Source organism: Xiphophorus couchianus, chromosome 13 (genome assembly GCF_001444195.1).
Source record: "Xiphophorus couchianus chromosome 13, X_couchianus-1.0, whole genome shotgun sequence".
NCBI lineage: Eukaryota > Metazoa > Chordata > Actinopteri > Cyprinodontiformes > Poeciliidae > Xiphophorus > Xiphophorus couchianus.
In genome coordinates this window covers 18,171,106-18,191,410 of record NC_040240.1, presented here as the reverse complement: position 1 = coordinate 18,191,410, position 20,305 = coordinate 18,171,106, and the positions used below count along the sequence as shown (strand labels likewise).

The following is a 20,305-nucleotide window of genomic DNA, read 5'->3' as shown; positions in this document are numbered from 1 at the left end:
ACACAGCGGCACATCAGCTCTGGAACAGACGCGCTCGCTTCACGCCGAGAAGAAGACAAAATGTCAAGGCTGGTTGTGGGAGACGGCAGCCGGCGCTGCCATGGAGACCGCTGTGGAGTACGGCTGCAGAGGATGACTGCCGCGCTCACATTCGCTCAAAATGTCAAAACACCCAAAGGTTGGGGTGGAGGAGTCACGCCTGGACCTGATCACTATCAACCTGTTTGCTTTTTTTTGTTGTTTTTCTCGCGCTCCGACACAAAACCTGCTGATAACTGAGACCTTTCCAGGCGGCACTGTGACCTTTATTTGTTTTCCAATCATGATCCGTCCTGTTCTGCTTCACACTAACCCCAGTTCAGAGGATTTCCCCGCTCAGGACTCTGGCGCTCCTCCTCACCTTCGTCATAAACAGCATAATAAACACAGCACATGCATATTTCACAAACAGCAGGACTATTAAGGGTCCCATTAGACCTCCGTTTGGCTTTGGCACATCTGATATATTCCCTGCATGTTAGGCTGATGTTTAATGGCCAGGCGTTTTCCAATCATGCGCCCTGAAGTCGGTGGCACAGCTTTTAACAGAGCCTCAAAGGGAAAAGAGACTTACTGAAGGTAAAGTGTTCAATGCAGCCATGTGTACAGAAGTGTGTTTTATTTATGAAAGCTCTGGTTTTTATCAAGGCTGAAACGATTAATTGTGATTATTCGATTATTGAAATAATCATCAACTAATTTAGAAATCTATGAATCGTTAACTGGAGTATACAGACTTAAAAAAGGTAATTTGCTTAAAGAATAACACATTCAAGTCGGTAATTAAGTTTAAAATATACCAAAAAAAATAGAGATTCTTCATTTAAGATTATAAAAAACTTTATTTGTAAATATTTTCTACCCAAAACTTCACCCAGTTCATATTCTGTAAGTAAGATAAAATAAAACATTAAGCACCTTTTCCTCTTCTATTGTTATTAGTTAATCCAAATATAATTGACAGATTAGCTACACTGTATTGATAAGTTGAGCATAAAGCACAGAGCTTTTCACATATTGATGCTAAAAGCTTTTTTTTTTTTTAGCTGCAGGTTCATCATTTGCTGCAAATAATCAAGCGTCCACTAAAAGAAGTATCTTTTTTTGCATTTTAGGAAATGAAATGTTTATTTTCTTTTTTTAAAAAAAGGAATTCATTGTTTATTTGACATATTTCAATGTATTCTGTAAACTCTGCAGAATGTGCCAAGTCTTTTTATGCGATTAATCGATTAATCGTCAGAATAATCAGATAATAAATAACCGTTAGTTTCTCTGTTTAGAAACTGGTGAGTTTCGTTGAAGATCTCCCCTTTTTTTCCTCTCTCGTTTTCAAAGCGATCTTACTAATTAGTTCGTTTTCCTCTTTAGGCAAATTCCTCATTGTTTTTCTGTGAAAATGCAACACAAGCTTTTGTGTCAACAGTTGTGCTCCAAATGCACACGTTGTGTAAGAACACACACATACACACACACACGCCCACAGTCGCGGCCCTCTGGGCCACCGTAGGATCAAAATCGCTGCGTCTCCTCTGCTGCTCCTGCTGCCAGTCATCTGATGGCTTTGCTCCGAGCCAGTCGAGGCCGCGTTCGCCTCATCAGCAGCTCGCTCGCGCTCTTCCTGTTTTAACCGCAGCAAACTTTCCCGTTGCCGCAGGCCGTGTGAACGGCTGACTGGATGTCTGACTGAACGGCTGCCTGGCTGGCTTTAAAAGGACTCCCAGACTGAGGGCTGATGTTTGGTGTTCTCTGCTTACAGTAATTGGTAGGATCAGGCTGCTTCAGGAAAAGGGTGGCAGTGCTAGCGTCATTCAGGAATCAGGATTATTTACAGTAAGGAAGGACTGGCTTCTGGAGCGCTGACTGGAAGTTTAAAAGACAAAAAAAGAAAAAGTATCTGGACTTGTAATAAAACTTGGCTGAAGTTAAGGATTGCTGTTTATTCCACTTTTAACTCTAGTTCATTTGTGAAGGTGTGAATGCGCAATTGGAATCTAAATCAAAACAAAAATCTCCTCCTAAAATCTCCTCCTGAAAACCCAGGTTTCGGTTTGGTCGAAGTGAACTCTGGCGTGGTTTAAACGCCGAGTGGACCAGAGACCGATCAAAAGCAGGAAGTGGAGTACAGCGCAAGGCATTGTGGGTATCAACCAAAACAAACTTGAGTTTAGCAGGATAAAATGTTTCTGGTCTTTAATCAACAACAATAGAGAAATCCTACAACCGCTAAAATCTGACACTACTCCATATTTGTTTAAATTTTGTGAAGAAGGAAGCTGCACCCTTGTCTTCGTCAGAGGTTTTCATGTTGTTTTCTTCAGTGGTTCTTGGTGCAGCACCACCACAGGCGAGGAGGGGAACAGTTTTTTCAAAAGGTTTGGTTTGATTGACAGTGCAGAGTGAAAGCAAACAGAAACATCTGGAAATGTAACGAATGTTGCAGCTTTGGTCCCAAATCGAACCGATTCTCCAGGAGTCCTAGGTGTGAAAATATCCTAAAATCCGTTTTTAAATTTTTAACAGGAAGGATTGGTTAAGTAAGTTTTGTCATACATCTTATATATGTTGACAACGCCACCTGTCTGGTTCTCAAACGTTTTACCGTGTCTCTGAATTACTGCAGTTCCCTTCACACCTGTTGGAACTTTAAAGCAAAACATTTCACATTTGGCTGAAACATTTTTACAGACAAATGTGTTTGTATCTTAAATGCAGAATGTATAAATATTTTCTGCAGTTTTGTCTTATTTGCTGCTCTACAAATGCTGTTTTTGAAGCAAATTGCTTTTCTTTTTGAGCCTGTATACTCCAATTAATTAGTTACTATTAGATTATTGCAACAATTGATGAATTGATTCAATCCTATATTAGTTTCAAGATTTTATTTTATTTTTGTTACTTTTAAAGGCATTTCTCTTGTGATTTTTTTCCCCCAGCAAATGGCATTTTTTAGTCTATTCTCCAGTCAATGATTAAGCAATGATTAAATTAGTTACTGTCATTTCAATAATTGATTAATCATGATTGATCTGATTAGTCATTTCAGCCACAGTGTAAATGTTACACACTTGGTCTCATAATGAAACCAAAGAAAGTGGATCATTTCATGCTCTTTGCTATAAAACTTGAGTAAATATGTGGAGCTACAGCTGCAGCCGTCACTAATATCAGTTCCACAATATTGCAATCCTAAATATCACTTGCATGCAGCTCATAGTAGATTAATGTATTTCATCCAACATGCATTCACACACTGCATGAAAATGATATATTTGGCCAGTTGGATGAACCCAAGAAGTTGTATAAACCCTTAACCTGTAGAATGCAAACCTCTCATCCAGTTTACATCGAACTGAAATCCGATTATTGGCAATAGTGGAATTGCTATGGAGCATGTGGCTCTGCTCCGCGCTGCTTAGGGAAGGATGGAACAAACTAAGTGGGAAAACAGATTTAACTAAAAAAAACATTTAGAAAAACATATTTTCCAGGTTGCCAACTCAGACGTTTTAGCTTATCTCCCCAAACCATGCTCTGCTTTCCATCCGGCCTAATCCAAACCCATCCTCCTGTTTGACCTGCAGGCTTCCCGGTCCTTGAGGGGGAACCAGTAGGAGTCGAAAATGTGCTTCTTTAGACGTTTGCAGGAAGGGAATCAAAATCTCAGGTGCTGCGTTGAGTCGACTCTGCTGGTTTTACTCATTTCCACCAGCTCTCCTCAGGCAGTGTTTCACTTTCTGCGGTACAAGTGCTAACAGAGGAGAAAATAACAGCCTGGGCGAGCGCCGGGAAAATAGGGGTTATGAGTCCGGCAGCAGATAAGAGGAGAAAATGAGAAGGTGAAATGATTGTCGGGGGAGTAACAGCGCAACAAAAGCAGCACTGAAGGATTCAGAGGCAAAGAGCTTAATGTGGAGCTCTTTTCTGATAAGAAAGCGAGTCTGTGAAAAGGAGGCGAACTCGGTGAGACGAGTGCCTGGCGGATTTGTAAAGGCGAACTGCCGGCATCAACCTGTTTGGGCTGAACAAGAGAGAGCAGCTTAACTCTCAGCCAGAGAGGTTGCTGGTGCTGAACTCCAACACTAATCGAGCTTTTCTCCCTCTGTTTTCTCCCCCTGCCTCCCTGCGCCGGCCGTCTCCCGACATCGACCCACTCCGTCCAGGTAAGAAACTGGTTTTTTCCCCCCCCCGTTTCTTCCTGTGAGTTTGTGTGAGAGTTTGTGGGAGGTCGGGTGGAGCGTGAGAACTGCCAGGGTGGCAGAGCAAACATTTCCCGGCAAATTAGCAGAACACACAAACACGTTTCAGACACTCGGCGCACGTTTGTAAATACGTTCCTTTTTAAAAGTGAAGTGGTGACGTATCTTAGGTCTTTACCAGTTTTCTGAAGAGGGAAGATCAGCGGCCGTGCTGCTGTAGTTCCAAGATCATGTTGTGTTTGTGGAAGAATCGGACCTTTTCTGCTCCATGCCAATTATTTTTGTTTTCTTTGAGGTTTGTACAATGGAGTTTTGGGGCTATTATTGATAAAATAATGGAAAAAAATTCACTGATCCAGGAGTAAACTGCAAAAAAAAACAAAATCTTACCAAATATTTCTGTTCCAAGTATCTTAGCCCATTTGAATCGAGACACAACTAACTTACAAGTGATTTTTTTTAGCCAGATAAGAGCTCAATTTAAGTAAAAAATTCCTTACTATTGATGAAAAAGTTTCAGTTCCTTTGGCAGGTTATTTCACTGGGGAAAATGTCTTGTTATAAGTGAAAAATCTGCCTACGGAACTGCAACGTTTTTGTCAATATTAAAGAATTATTTACTTAAAACAATCTTCTATACCTTGCTAAAAAGTTACTTCTAAGTTAGTTTGTCTTATTTCATGTGTGCTAAGATATTTGCACTATAAACTAGACCAAAATTACTTGGTAAGATTTTGTTTTTTTGAGTAATAACTCAGTGTGTGCAGCTTGGATGGCTGTGTTAGTGCCACCAACACCGAGCTCAGCATGTTTTATTTGGAAAACCTTGCAGTAAATCTGTTTGAGAAACAGGAAACGCATCCAGATTTATCTACTAAACTCCTATTAATGGTTTTATTGTATATATTCATATTAATACTTTTTATTATTACTTATTCATTTATTCTTTATTATTGTTGGAGCCTTGAAATGAAATTTTGCTCAATATGTACATTTTAAATGTAGAGTTGAATGAAAATAAAGTCTCCGTCTAAATGTCAAACATCTGCACATATTTAGGATTTATCTGTGTGTCATTTAGGATTTAATAAGGAAAATATGTAAAACTTTTTAAATAGTTGCGATTGAGTTGATTGAGACTTTTAGATGCAGAACTTCAACATTCACAGATTATAGAAGGGATTATGTTTTAGATTTTCTGAGCTTAAAGTGAGCATAGCTTCCTCTACATACCTAAACCAGATTAATATCTATCTGATGTCAGAGCTTTGTTGACTCACCTTGCAGCCATATGATACCAGAACAGCAGCCTCCAGTCTCACTGTGCAGTGTCCAAGATGGCGGCCGGTTCATGGGGTCACTGTTGGTGCAGCAGGAAATGAATCATTCAGGCCAATATTTAAGATTTGCGGTTTTGTTTAGATTTGGAAATTGTTTGGTCCTGAGGACATGTTGGGCTTCCGGGACGTTCAGACAGCCGGACTCTCATAAAACCAGATGTAGGCTTTTCTATTTGTCTAGAGTGGCAGAAAAATCAGGGTGTTTGTCTCATTTCCTGTTTAGATCTGATGTTGTTGCTTAGAGAAACATATTTGCTTACAATAACAGACATAATATATAATCGATTTTATTGATAAAAACTATTAGTGAGATGTAAGTTTTGAGGTGTCTGGATTTTTTTCAACAGTCCATCTCTTGGATTTGACTTCATTCGGAGTGATGTCAGCGCACTCAAGGCCGCCATCTTGTTAAACAAACATTTTTTACAGCTTTGATTTTTGTAGACTTTGAATTCAAGTCAACTCTACAATGAAACATAAGGCCCAAGCTAAGATTTTCGAGGCAAATAAAGTCATAATGTTACAAAAATGTAGTCGTAGAGTCATGTGACCAGAATGAAGTCTTAATATTTCTAGTCAGAACACTGCAAAACCACAAAATCATAGCAAATATTTTGGTCTAGTTCAGGACTGTCAAACTCATTTTCAATGTGGGCCACATCAAAATCTGAATCTCCTCAAAGGGCCAGTTTTGCCAGAATGTATTGATAAAAATACATTCATCTGTTAAAATATCAATAAATAGCTGTTTTAGCTTTCAATAAGTGTTTCTTAAAATTAAATGATACTGAACATCTTTTCACACTGATTAATCCATCCAGGATTGTTTTTATGTTCTTTTTGCAAACAAAATCACAGATTTTGTGGTGATAATTTAGAAATATTTATAAAGATATTTTAGGATATTTGTGCTAATATATGATGTTTTTGAAAAACAATTTACAGTAAAAGTCAGAGAAAGATTTTTGTAATCTGTTGATTTTGTATGAATTTCGAGTGAGTTCTGTGAATTTGTTGGATAAACTGGAGGGACTCATTGATGTAATTTGGAATCTAAAGGGCCACATAAAAAGCTAAGACGGGCCAGATCTGGCCCCCGGGCCTCGAGTTTGACACATGTGGTCTGGTTTCTAGATACAAAACAAACTTTAAATTAACTTTTCAGCAAGATGTAGGAGCTCGTTTTAAGTCAATAATCCCTTAATGTTGATGAAAACAGTACAGTCCTCAATAAACTGGAACTCTGTCGTTACCTAGCAACGCCAGCCAAGCACAGCCCGTCACCTAGCAACCAGTTCTAGTTCCACTGGCTGATTATTTCACTTATGGAGAAAGTGTCTTGTTATAAGTGAAATAATCTGCCAATGGAACAAGAACTTCCCAAAGCAATGGGACAGCAGTTTTCCTCTAGAAGCGTCTTTAGAGTTGGCTAAAGGATCAAAACGTCTCCTGTCGCGTCTCTCCTGGAGGACATGTCTGCTGTGCCCTGATTGGTGGGAGGTCTGCTGGTTGTTTGCAGCTGCCGGTGGGAGGCTGTTTGGTCTACTCTCTCTGGACTGTTTGTGGACAAACAGGAGGACTGAAGGCTGCTTCACTCTCTCTCCTGTCCCTTCATGGCTGTTTCAGCTGGAGCTGAATGAATGGGATGTGTTGTGTCTGCATGTTTCTTAATGATACCCCAAACAGATATTCATATTTACACTCGGATGTGGCACAGAAAGGTTTTCTTCATGTTTCTAAGCCTTTGTACAGAAAAAGCTTCCTCCTGGCTCAGGGAACAGGACTGTAAACATGAGTCCTGCAATAGGTTCAAAGGTTAATGCCAGCAGTTTCATTTCGTCTAAACTAGCTGATGTTTGTAGTGCAGCACTTCCAAAGTCTGGGCTATATTTAAGCAAAAACTAGTTTTTTCCAGGTATATTTACATTTTTTTATACTTTTAATGTGCTTATAAATGTGTGCCAGAATGCTTAAGTAGCATATGAATGTTTCAGGAGTTATTTACAGTAAATCTGGACAAAAAGTCTGAATTGTATTTAGGTATGAAAGCAAAAAACACTGGAGCTAACTTTTTACTTAGCATTTAGCATTTTTGCTGACTTTGAAAACATTTAGCACACTTAGCTTCCCCTAAATTAATTTTCTGGGTAACTTCTAAAGCGCTAATTTACTTGGTTGATTTGTAAACACAAACTCTGCTCCGCCTAAAAACTTAGAGGCGGCTTCAAAAGCAGGAAGGGAACTACGCCGCAGGGCATTCTGGGTAAATGCCACCAAAACAAACACAAAGCAGGAGAAATGGGTCGTGGTCTTTTACCAAAAGCCAGACAAATCCTACAAATGCAAATATCTGACACTAATACATTTTTGTTTCCATTTTATAAGGTAAGATGTTACGCTCTGTGTCTTCTTCAGAGGTGCCATTTCCTTTAGTCGTTCTTGGTGCAGCGCCCCCACAGGCAAGGAGGGGAACAGATCACAAACTACACCAGCTGAAAATGTAACAGATATTGGAGTTTTGGTCCCTATTGAACCAGTTCTATCTATCATTACTATCAGGTGTGGAAACATTGTTTGTCAGCAGCTTCTCATTCTTTCTAGGTATGTTTTGATAAATATGAAACCTTAACATTGGTGTGTTTTTAAGACTAGAGCAGCTAGCTAGTTAATCAAGCTATTAAAACAAAGCGGTGAAGTATTAAGTTTCCTTTTGGGTGTAGATTACACAGCCATATTGAGACTCTATCCCTCCTTCTTCACCGTCTCCTGTGAATAACAAACTTTACTCTTATTTTCTCACTCATTCTTCCCTCTCTCCCCCTCAGTCCCTCCTTCCCCATTCAATAAACTCGGCTTCATTTGCCGCGGCGCTGCAGCGGGCTGCTTGGCAGACGTGACGGCCCTGTCGCGCTGCGCTGACGGTTGAATGCGGCGCGCCGAGCACACTGGTTGCATTGTGCTTTTGATGAGGCCCTACATCTTAGTCACTCGAGAGCCTTCATGTGCGACTGTGTGTATACGTGTAGCTGACGGCAAGGGGCACGCACACCGTGGATTTCGGCGTGCAAAAAAGATGCAAATGCAGCATTCTGGGAGCACATCAGCTGCACTTTGGCAGCTAGATTTGCCGCCAAGCAGCTGCTGACACAGAAATACAGGGATCTCTATTAATATAACCGCTCTGATGAGTGATTATTACCTGGGCGCTCGGCTCAACGCAATTAGCAACTGGCTAACACGGTTTTCTCTGAGGGTGAATCCCATTTCACGTCTTGTCCCCACCACTTAACCTCACCTCCGTGATTTGAATGTTCCTGCCAAAGGGGAAGGGATGTTATTTACAAACCTTCTGTCAAACAACCAGCAGTGACTGGAAAGGCATAAAAACCTTCCTCAAGCAATAGCTAATTACATCTGCATCTGTTTGGACTTATGACAGTCAAAAAGCACATAGAAGAAGCTCCTCTGCTGCTTTGTTGGCTGAACAAATGTTAAAGAACTGAATAAACATGAGATCCCTTTTGTTTGAAAGCAGTGCAGAAACTAAAACTTCAATTAAAAAGAGCTGGATATCACTAAAATCATCAGCTTGCTACTGATTAACTCAGGCATCATAAAGTCATAAACTCTGGAGTAGTCGTTATACGTCTAATAAAGATTAACTCAAACTACAATAATCTTATCAGTACTTTGGAGGCAAAACAGAAAAGATTTTAGGTTCTAATTCTGGTTTGTTGTTCAGACTTAAGAGGTAAATGGGATCAAGACTTCTGGACCTTTAGCACCAGAGAGCTAAAACACCTGATTCTGATGGGACTGACGGGGATCTCTGTGGATTTTAGTTTTTTTTTTTTTGTTCAAATGTGTTGAAAATATGCAGAAAGTACAGAGAACTACATGAAGTAAAAATCTTTTCCTTTCCCTGTTTTAGCGTCTAAGAGTGTTTTCACACCTGATAGTCCGGTCGGTTCAATTGGGACCAAAGTTGCAACATTTGTTAAATTTTAAGCTTTTGCGTTTCGCTTTCACACCGCACTGTGTCAAAGAAACCAAACTAACTGAAAAGCCTGTTCCCCTCCTCACCTGTGGGGGCGCTGCATCAAAGGCCACTGAAGGACACGACTCAAAAACCTCTGAAGAAAACACAAAGTGTAAACAAATACGGAGTAGCGCCACATTTTAGCGATTGGAGGATTTCTCTTTGGTAAAAGGCCAGGATCCATTTATTCCACCTCCACTAGATTTGCAAGTTTGTTTTGGTTGTATTTACCCAGAATGCCCTGCTCCATAATCCACTTCCTGATTTTTTGGAACTCTCTCCAGTCTGATTCACATTCAAACCGGACCAGAGTTCACTTCAACCAAACCGAGACCAAGGTTTGGCCAATCAATCAATTAATCAATCAATCAACTTTATTTGTGTAGCACATAACAGCAGCTTAAAGTGCTTTATATAATAAAAACACAAAATTACAAACTTATAAAGAAAACAGCACACAGTTGTTCAACAATTGAACAAACATTACATTTTGATGAGTACCATCGTTAAACATCAAAATGTTGGTCAATGTTTAGTTTATAATATTCAAAACACTGCCTTATTGCTGAAAATGTACTATATAAATAAAATTACCTTACTTTAGATTGCAGATTATGTTAGCATAAATTTTAGTTGCCAGTGTTCATGTGACTCTGTGGTTCTCGTTGAAGGTTATGGTACTTATTCTTTCCCAGATCCATTGGGACTTTGATTAATAGGTCGGGGAAGCCCGTAGAAATGGACCTAAGCCCAAATCTTCAAGCTTACCTTTTAGTTTTGATCACATCGATTAAATGAGTCGCATTGAGAAACTTTATGTTCTGCTCAGAGCGAAGCTTCTTCCTCTTTAGGCCAGCTCTATTATCTCCTACACTTCAATAATATTAATTGATTTACGGATTAAACTTTTGATGGAAACTAAAACAATATCTCGAGTGCTTCCCTCATCATCTCCCAGAGGAAAAGCTGCTGATTCAGAGTCGAGCTCGTCCTCGCCGTGTTGTTCGCTCTCCTCTCGTCTCGTTTCCCTTCGTTTTTCCTCCCTGCCACACGAACGAACTCTCTGACTCGCACAAGCCCAGAACCGTCTTCCCACCTGATTGCTTTCCCATTTTTCTTGCTGGGAGATTTATGGTTAGGGGAATGTTGGAGACAGGCTATTACCATGTCCTGTTTGAACTCATCAGCCAGACAAAGTGTTCGGGGTGGCTGCGGCGACATTCGCCAGGCTCTTTTACCAAGACACAGTCCCTCCCACACCTCAGTTAACCCCACTTCAGAGGCTTTCTGCCGCACCGCAGAGTTTTTACTTCGCATTACGCCGCAGCCCTGATCTGCATGCTGCTGGTTTCTTTTCCTACTGAAAGTGGAGCCGTGTTTTCCCTGCACTGTGCCAACGTTTACTCCCTGACGCGATCGCTTTGCTTCATCTATAACTGTGCGAAGTGTCAAAGTTTACTCCATTTTAAATACCAAAACAAATTCTAGAAAGTAATGACTTCACGGATGTTTTTGATTTCTGCTTCAAGTTTGATCCATCTGATTTTATCCCAACAGTAAAGTTGATTTAATTCAAAATTCTTTATTAAATTAAATAAAATACACAACATCCAAAACAAGAAGGAACAGTTGTTTAAAAGAAAAATCAATAAAAGTGGAGATCTTTACCTTCATTTGATAACTTTTATTGATATTAATCAATAATGAAGATTAAGTCTGTCACATCAAGCAATGAATTGCTTGATAAATTTAAATGATCTCATTTTCTATTCTGATTATTAATATTTTTTGGAAAAAAATATTGACGGAGTTGACGGAGACGTCATAAAACATTTCATTCGTGGTTTCAATTGTAAGTGGTTTTCATTTGAAATATCTTTCAATTCCAGTGTTAAGAGTTCTTCATAAAATTAAACGTTATTTTTACTTTGAGAGCCCAAACTTGCATTTTTATGGCATTATCAAAATATTATATGAAAATGGTCTCAAAATAAATATATTATTGTTTATCGCAATAATTACTGGGACAATTTATTGTCCAGCAAAATTTTTTATTGTGACAGACTGGATGAAAATAAGGTAAGCTTTCCTTTTTCAAAAAGTATTTATTCAGATACGTTTTGCACATTTTTCCTTCTCTTCTACGCTTTCTAAATTTCTAATAATCTTTAAGGTAATTTATGATTTTAATGAGAACCTTTAGTTCTATTTCAAATTTTTCATGTTACAGGACTGTTTTTAACTCGTTTCATTTATTCAGTACTGAACAACTTTCAGAGAACTGTTGCTCACAAAATGTACTTAAAACCTTGCAAAACATATCTTAAACTTCATAAAGCTTCTTTTTTGTACCTATGGAAGATGAAGACAAATAGATAAGTAGCTTCGAAAAGGGGGAAGAAAAGAACATGTTTTAAAACAATCCTCCCAAAATATGACAAAATGAAACCAGATTATCTACTGGAGACGTTCCGGTTCTTATGGTGCCGGTGGACAGTTACTTCTCAGAGGCAAACATGCACACGCAGCCATCTTGGACTTGCCAGTTTACCCGATAAATGTAATTTTATGCCGTAAAAAAAAACTGTAAGTATCCAGAGAAAACCAGGCCAGGCTTAAAGGATAAAGCTCCTGCTGAGGTTCAAACGCTGCACCCTTCATGCTTCCCCAAAATGCTCATAAAACGGATTATTAAAACAACAAAACACGTCTGTGGAGGAGCCTGCTGTGTTATAAATGGTAAATCATTACCCAATCAAAGTATCAGAGGATTTTAAGCAAGTAAAGCAAACTGAGATCATAAAACAATAAATACAACATAAGTTCTCGTCTCATAAAATTACACAATTTCACTTCTTTACACATTATGAAACTAAATGAAACACTGACAACTTGGTCTATTAGTCTTTCTCCTGTTATTATATTCTTCATTTGTGATTTTATTTTTGTAGCAGTTTATATTACACTATATAATTGCTCATAAATAAGACTTTAGTTGAAGTGTAATTACAAAAGATAATTGCACAAATTAGTAACTAAGTTGAAGAAGCAAACAGATCTAAACACCAGATCTACTCAAATAAAGGGAAATGTTTTATAACATATAAACATTGAAAATACTTATAAATCCAACTCTGACCAGGACATTTTGACCTTGAGAAATGTATCTGTAGGTGAAAGTTCAAACCTGAGGATGGAAAACCTATTAGCGACATATTACTTTACAGCTTTAGCTTGTTTTAAACCCGGATAGACCAGTAGACTTGATTCAGTTGGGGGACAAAATTGCAACATTTGTTACATTTTCAGCAGCTGCGGTTCCCTTTCACACTGCTGTATTAAATAATCCAAACCTGGTCCCCTCCTCGCCAGTGGGGGCGCTGCACCAAGAACCACCAAAGGAAACAACACATAAACCTCCAGAGAAGACAAGAGTGAAACTTAACTCTTCACGAAATGCAAACTAATCTGAGTGTCATCAGATTTTAGTGGTTGTAGGATTTCTGTTTTGTTTATTTGGACTCCAGTAGCCATTTTCCTAAAAATGGCTACTGGAGTCCACATTATAAAAATAACATTTATTACAATAAATGTTACACATACTTAACATAATATTAAAAACATAGCACATTAATTCATGAATTCAGAATTATCACACTTTATATGATAAAATAATTACCTTATTTTAGAAACATAACTCATTTTCACAATTATAACATTTTGTAGTAGAATAATTTAGCAAGGCTCTTTTAAAAGCTCTAGCATTTGTTACATTCACAACAGATCTGGGAAGTGCGCTACATGTTTTCATTCCTCTAACAATAACTTTTGTCCAGCAATGCTGATTTTGTCTTTTTGCCATTTCTTCCCAGCATGTTTGTTTTATTGTATTTACCCAGAATCCCTTGTGCTGTAGTCCACTTCCTGCTTTTGGAGCGGTTCACATATGCAATCAAACTGCACCAGCAGAACCGAGATGAGGGTTCTTAGACGGACCAGTTCACTTCTTTGGTCCACATCAGAGTTTGATTAGGCCTTCACACTTCCACAAACAAACCGGACTTTCTAGGCAAACAAACCAGAGTTCAATTCAAGTGGCCTAAACATGGCTGGTGTGTACGCACTCAAAGTCTGCAACAACTCTTAAAATGTACCCTGGTATCTCCATCACTGAAAAGATCTTAAAAATCAGGACTTCACGTCTTTGTGTGTCGGTGAAGGGAACGTCCATCGGTCTTGTAGGGATGAAGTCGGTCTTTGAGTGTGTGAACTTTCTCAGTGGACTACATCGCTTTGGGACAAGGGTTGTCACTTCCAGTCAGAAGTGTGTTGATCTGCCTGCTTCCCCGCTGTACCCCACACGCACACTCCTATGATGTACTGTCATTCCGCACTGCCCGGTTCCTGTATAAATTAAATTAGAAACGACTCCGCTTTGGTTGGAGACGTGCAGGGAGGAGACGGCAGTCGGCTCACTTGCTGGGGGAATAATGAAACCCACACAGCTCACTGGATCGTCCGGCGCTCATAATAGCCTCCTTGTCTTTTATGTTATTTGTTCTTGTTTGGCTGATTTTGTTTTCCAAAGTCTTTCGAGTGCTGGAGGGCTTCAGTTTTGGCGGTCATCGCCGCTCGAAGCGTCCGTTTCGCCAAGCCTGAATTCCACACTTATCTGCAGGCAGCAGAAAATGTCTCTGGAGAGCAGAGAGGGAGGAATTCACTCATAAACCCACCCACCGCTTTTGGAGAGGTGTTCAAGGAGAGCAGCGTTAGCCGGTGAAGTAGCCATGTATGTATTTTAGCACATATCAAAGCCTCCCAGAGAGGCTCTTTTCCTCCTTTATCCCCGCGGCTCAGGGTGCATTGGAGCAATAGTGTTGATAGAGGTGTGTGCACGCTGATAACGTAAACACTCTCAAGAGGCTTATAAAGAAAATGCTGCTGAATATTTCCCCTATTGTGCTGCAAGACAAATCAGCTGGCTGACATAAATGGATAACGAAGCCGCTCCCTGAGCCAAGACGCTCGTTAAGGCGGCGGGTGAGGCCGCTGGACGTTCGGCTATCCTGTTGAGCAACCGTGGCACAGTCAGAGGTTTGTTTTGCTTCAGTCAACACAAGTGTCACTTCTCAGTACCCGGAGGAGGGCCTGTCTAAGAACCAGGGCTCCCTGACAAGTCGCAGTGAGCGAGATAGTGGGTGAGCGATGCCAGATTGGCTTTCTGCTGCTGCTCCAAGCAGTCTGATAAACGCAGAGCTGGGTTAGAGTGGCTTAAAAATGTTACAGGTGTCAATCTCTCATTCATTCTTTTAAGCACAAGCTGGGTTTCTTCCAAAGTGACAAGCCAGGAAAAGCAGGAAAATAACACTTTCTGTCATGGCTTGAAGAAAGTGTAAATTTAAAAAATGGTTGTTTTTCACCATTGTGCTGTTTTTGGTATCCTTCCATAAGCTTCTCACTGCATTTTTTTTTTAAAGATGATCTATTATTCTTTGTTGAACAGGTTAGATTTTAGTCTGCTCAGTTCTGCCTATCTTGAGCTGTTATTGGGCGTCTTGTCACTTTAAATCCAAATAAGCTGCTGCTGCTCAACGTTTACACTCCCACATGAAAATGGCTGCAAACAGATGCGCAATTATAGAGTTGTACATCTTTGAAAAGCATTAGCAGAGCCTCCTGCACAACCAATAAGAATGCAGCAAGTGGTTTCTGAATGATAAGTCAACAGCAAAACACTTGTCTTTTCCAGCAGGGCATACAGCAGTAAAACCAGCTGACCAAATGTGCTCAAGTCCCGCTTTGGTTGCTAGGTAACCGGGACAGGCTTGGCTGGGGTTGCTAGGTAATGGGCAGTGCCTGCTAATTTGTGATTTGTGTTTCAAACGTTTCTGAAGAGGCTCAAACACTAAAAGACATTAAAACTTATTGCAAGAAAATGTTTGGGTTTTTTTAAGCGTTTGGTCTGTTTTTATAAGCATTTTTCATGTTTTCATACTTCCATTTGGGTGTAAACTGCTTCTAAAAACGTTTTGTTTTTTTGGTGTTTGGAAAACGAGCCATTTCAAAAACCTTGATTTTTTTTTTAACACACTGCAACCCCACCCATGTTCCTGCATGTTTGTTCAGATGGTTTTACTGCTGTACGCAACGTGCAATGGCTGCTGGAAAAGACAAGTGTTTTGTTGTTCACTTACAATTCAGAAACAACCTGCTGTATTCTGGTTGTTTGTGCAGGAGGCTCAGTTTCTGCTTTTCAAAGATGTATATTTGTGTAGTTGTGCATCTGTTTGCAGCCGTTTTCAGGAGTGAGTGTAAATGTTGAGTTGTGGGGCATGGCCACAAGAGCTTATTCGGATTTAAAGTGACAAGACACCCTAGAACAGTTCAAAATAGGCAGAACTGATCAAACTAAAATCTCATTATCTATGAATATTTTTGTTCAAAAAGTGTACTGTATTTATTTTGTATAAGGCGTATTTTAACCTGTTCAACAAAATACAACAGGTCACCTTTAAGGCATTTTCTTGTGAGTTTGCTTTCCCATCACTTTGAAAATCAGAGTTTGGAATCACAGTTGCTCCTCTGGATGAAAACATTCATAATGTATGGGCATCCATTAAACAAATGTCAGTCAGGTCCTCACAGGATCCCCTGTGGAGCTTCTGTCTCACGCCTGGGATTGTGTTTTATTTCCTCTCTCCGTTTCTCTGAGCCTCCAGATTCTTCTCCCCCCGTCGACTCGGCCATTCATCCGCCTGTTTCCCTGGAGGTCTCTGGGTTTGAGGGGATCCCCTTCAGAGTATGAGTTTCTCTGGAGCCGGGCCAGCGGCGTCAGAGCCTTTGTTTAAAGAGCGACCCTCTGTAGACTCGCTGTCAGGCCGGCTTGATGAATATCGCCGCTTTTCAGCGAGCCTCGCCTGGCGCTGCGACTCCTCAGCCGGCCAGTGGAAAACCCCGGCCCGCTCCTGCTTCTCTCGCTTGTTCATTTCCGCCACCTTCCCCTCCGATTCCATCTCATCCTCTTCCTGCTTCTGTCGCTGCCTGAGCTTAATTATTATTAAGGGTTGTTGTACAAGGTTGAGTTCGAGGAGCAAAGCGAATTAAATCTTTCTTTAATGAGCGCTTCATGTGAACTGCGGTCAGCAGCGCTGCCTGCTGAGAATTTTACACGTACATTTGAAGGTTATTAGCAATCTGGAGTGTCTTCGGGTTCTTCTTTCATGCAGCTCACAAGAATTTGCTCCAACGGGGGGAAGCTTTAGTATGCTGTTGATGTGACTAAAACATGAGCAGTGTAACGATGTAGCCTTATTATCTCCTCTGCTGTGACCCACAGTTGACTGTTTCCTCCACACGAAACATTCACAGGGTTTCCTCTACATCGGGGTGTCCAAAGTGCGGCCCGGGGGCCATCTGAGGCGACCCTCTGTAGAGTTTTGGCGGCCCCCAACTGTAGTTCAAGAATGGTTCGAATTTGTTGCATTCGGCTCAGATGGAGACTTTTTATTTGTAATCAGGGTAAAATTATTAGCAACATAATTTTCTTACAATGGAAAATGTTAAGTACGATACAAAGATTTTGTCTTTTTCTAAGCACGCTTCTTTAATAGGTAGAAACTTTTACAACATACCGTTGCAGATAAACTGTTTATCTGCCACCATTTGTGATAAACGGTGATCACTGACATGCTGGGCCGGATTTTAGCAGGGGCTTACCGGGGCTGCAGCCCGGGGCCCCGGCATTTCGGGGCCCCGAAGGATGTTTTATATTTTTGTGAATGGATAGTGTCAGGATTTAATCAATGACTACGATGATTTTGACAGCACCGATGAAAAATGTTCCAATTTGTTCTGGCAAACGTCCATCTTGAATGCTTGCTTGTTATTGGTCCACTTTTGACGCATCTTACGCATTGGGGAGGAGGAGCGTCAAGGGAATATTATTTTACAATGGCGGACAACAGAAAATATGGCAGCGGAGCGCAGAAAAGAAGGAAGAGAAAAGAAAAAGAGCATCGCGCCAAAGAGGCGACAAACAAACTGACAGGCTTTTTTCAACCTGTTAGCGGAGATGGAGCAGAAACATCGTTATCCCCCGCTCCTCGAACCCTTAGCTATGCTAACACTGGCACTAAGATCCAGCCAGAACCTTTAACCGTGACTGAGTCGGTGGCTGGACTGGCGTCTGTGGAGTCAGAGTCGGTGGAAGCGGGATCTTCTTCCGCAGATGGAAAGACGACTGTGGATCCGTCCAGTACCGATCCGGCGCATTGGGGGGAAATTGACGAGTCCGTGCAAGCTTACTGGGCTGAGCGAGGACCGGAGTGCTGTCAAAATTTGAATTTGGTTGGAGTTAATAGTGTTAACTGCTGTTTTGAGACAGCTGATATTTTGTGATGCAAGCATCATATTCTAGTTTCAACCCCAACATGTGGTTTAGTCTTTCTAGAAAAGAGTTCAGAGTTGTTTGTAGTTTGTGACAACTGGCTTATTAAAGTTGTAAGTTGTCAAAACTTACTGTTCGGTCATTTTCTGCTCATCCTCTAAAACAAAACAAACACATACAATATATATATATATATATATATTTTGACTCTAGCCCAGGGGCCCCCATCCTGTCTCCAGCCCAGGGGCCCCCATCCTCCTAAATCCGGCCCTGCTGACATGAGTCTTGTTTCCGGCTTTAAGAATTTGAACTTTTTCTTTTTCAGTATGAAATTATTATTTAACTCAGATTTAACAACTCAAGAATTGTTGAAACAAGAAAAGTAGGACTGCAGCAAACTGTTATTTTAGTTATCAATTATTCCGACTATTAATCATCTAATTGGATAAAAATAGTTATCTAAAAATTATAGATTTTTTATTTAAACACTTAAACCATTTTTATACAATATTAGAAATACATTAAAATATAAAAAGAAAGTAAATGCATTTTTTAAATTAAAAAATTAACATTTTATTGCCTATAACATTTTTTAAAATTTATCTAACTAGCTGGATAAAACTAACTAGCTAGTTAGCTCAAGACAGCTAACTTGAGCTAACTGGCTTAAGCTAGTTAAGATTAAGCTTAACTAGCTTAAGCATGAATGCGCTTGAGTTAGCTCAAGCTAGCTATCTTGAGCTAACTAGCTAGTTAGTTTTATCTTGCTAGTTATTTAGCTAGCTGCATCGCTGCAGAGAGCAAATGGGGAGGGAGCAGGTATCTGCAGCACCACAAGGAGTGTTGATTGACAGCACTAAGACCCTCCTCCTGAGTCTAATTGGTTGTTTCTAGTTAGCATTGGGAGAAGGTGGATTAGCTTGATTTTTATTTTTTTCACAACTGCTGCAGCTATAATTAATGTAGTTTGGCCTTCTTGTGTAAAGTTTCAGATACGTTTCGAAGGCTCCCTGGTTCTGGTTTTTAATCAGCGGTGCCATCTCACCCACCACGACGATTTAGAGAAAAGTCCTAGAGGAAACCCTGAACTCTGGCTTTGGTTTCCTGTGTTTCAAGTAGTGGAGGTTTGACAGGATTCTCGCCCGTTTTAGTGCGCATCAGGTGAGTTTTGTATAAATGATGAGCCAATTAATCCAGACTGCAGAGGTAGTCTGATTACTGGAGCTTACCGCCACAATGCGACCTAATTTGGTTGTAATGAGCGTGGCTGAGGAGGCCAGCATTACTCACTCTAAACCCCGTCCTGCAGAGATGAGCTCATTCTGTTGAAGCAGCGCTGTGGCTTTACAGATATCTGCCAAGTTCAGACAAAGTCATTGTTCATCTGGCCAAAAAGAGCCGGTGTTATTGTCATAACACGGCGAATCGTGAATCAGACGGCAGACGGCCCGTCGTGTCGCAAGAACGTCTGGAAAAGCTGACAAGGAGCTTTGTGAAATGAAGCAGAGAAAATCCCGTCCTGGAAAAAAATGGACCCCAACACAAAAGGAAACAATGTTTTATTTTTTCTCTGCTGCTTCACTGAAATGGTTCATTTCTAATAATTAGCAAAACGTAAAGAGGGAAAAACAACGAGGAGAAGAAACGGAATAAAGGAGATTAAAGGTCTGGAAAATATGAAGAAAAACATGAGAGGATGGAAAAATATTAACCATTTCATCACCAGCTCATCCATCCATTTATTCATCCATCCATTAATTTTTTCACTCATTCATCCATCCATTTATTCACTCATTCATCCATCCATTCAATCATCCATCCATCCATTTATTCACTCATTCATTTTCCTTTACATTCTTGTAGTCATTCTGCCAGTTTGAACCCTGAAGCTCTAAAACATTTACAGTCCTACTAATTTAATTAATGGTTCAATTTTCTCCATTTCTAAATAACTTTTTAATCAACCATTTCTTATTTTCAATGTACATAATTAAATCTTGATAAAACATTTTATCTGCTGCTGTTGGATATTAGATATTTTACGTAAGCTTCGCTTCACCTCGTCGTTTTAGGATATTTTTTTTTCTGCATATTTAAGTAACATCCTTATCTTAACCGCATCAAATCGACTTCCTGTGTCCCATCCCGGCTTATGAAACCGAACACAACGGGAACATTATCCCTTCCACTCCTGTACGCACGCACTCATCCCCTGGTGTAGCCAGACGATATGTACGGTCCTGTAAATGACAGCCAGCAGATGGTGCTTCTGACAGCTCTGCTAGCATCCCATGACTGATCT

The 20,305-nt window shown here is 40.2% G+C and overlaps 1 protein-coding gene across 1 annotated transcript in view; it reads left to right on the top strand.

Annotated features, from left to right (window-relative positions):
• Positions 1 to 20,305, top strand: part of ext1b (exostosin glycosyltransferase 1b) — a 150,080-nt gene that overhangs the window by 59,257 nt on the left and 70,518 nt on the right. The gene's annotated exons all lie outside the window — the stretch shown is intronic.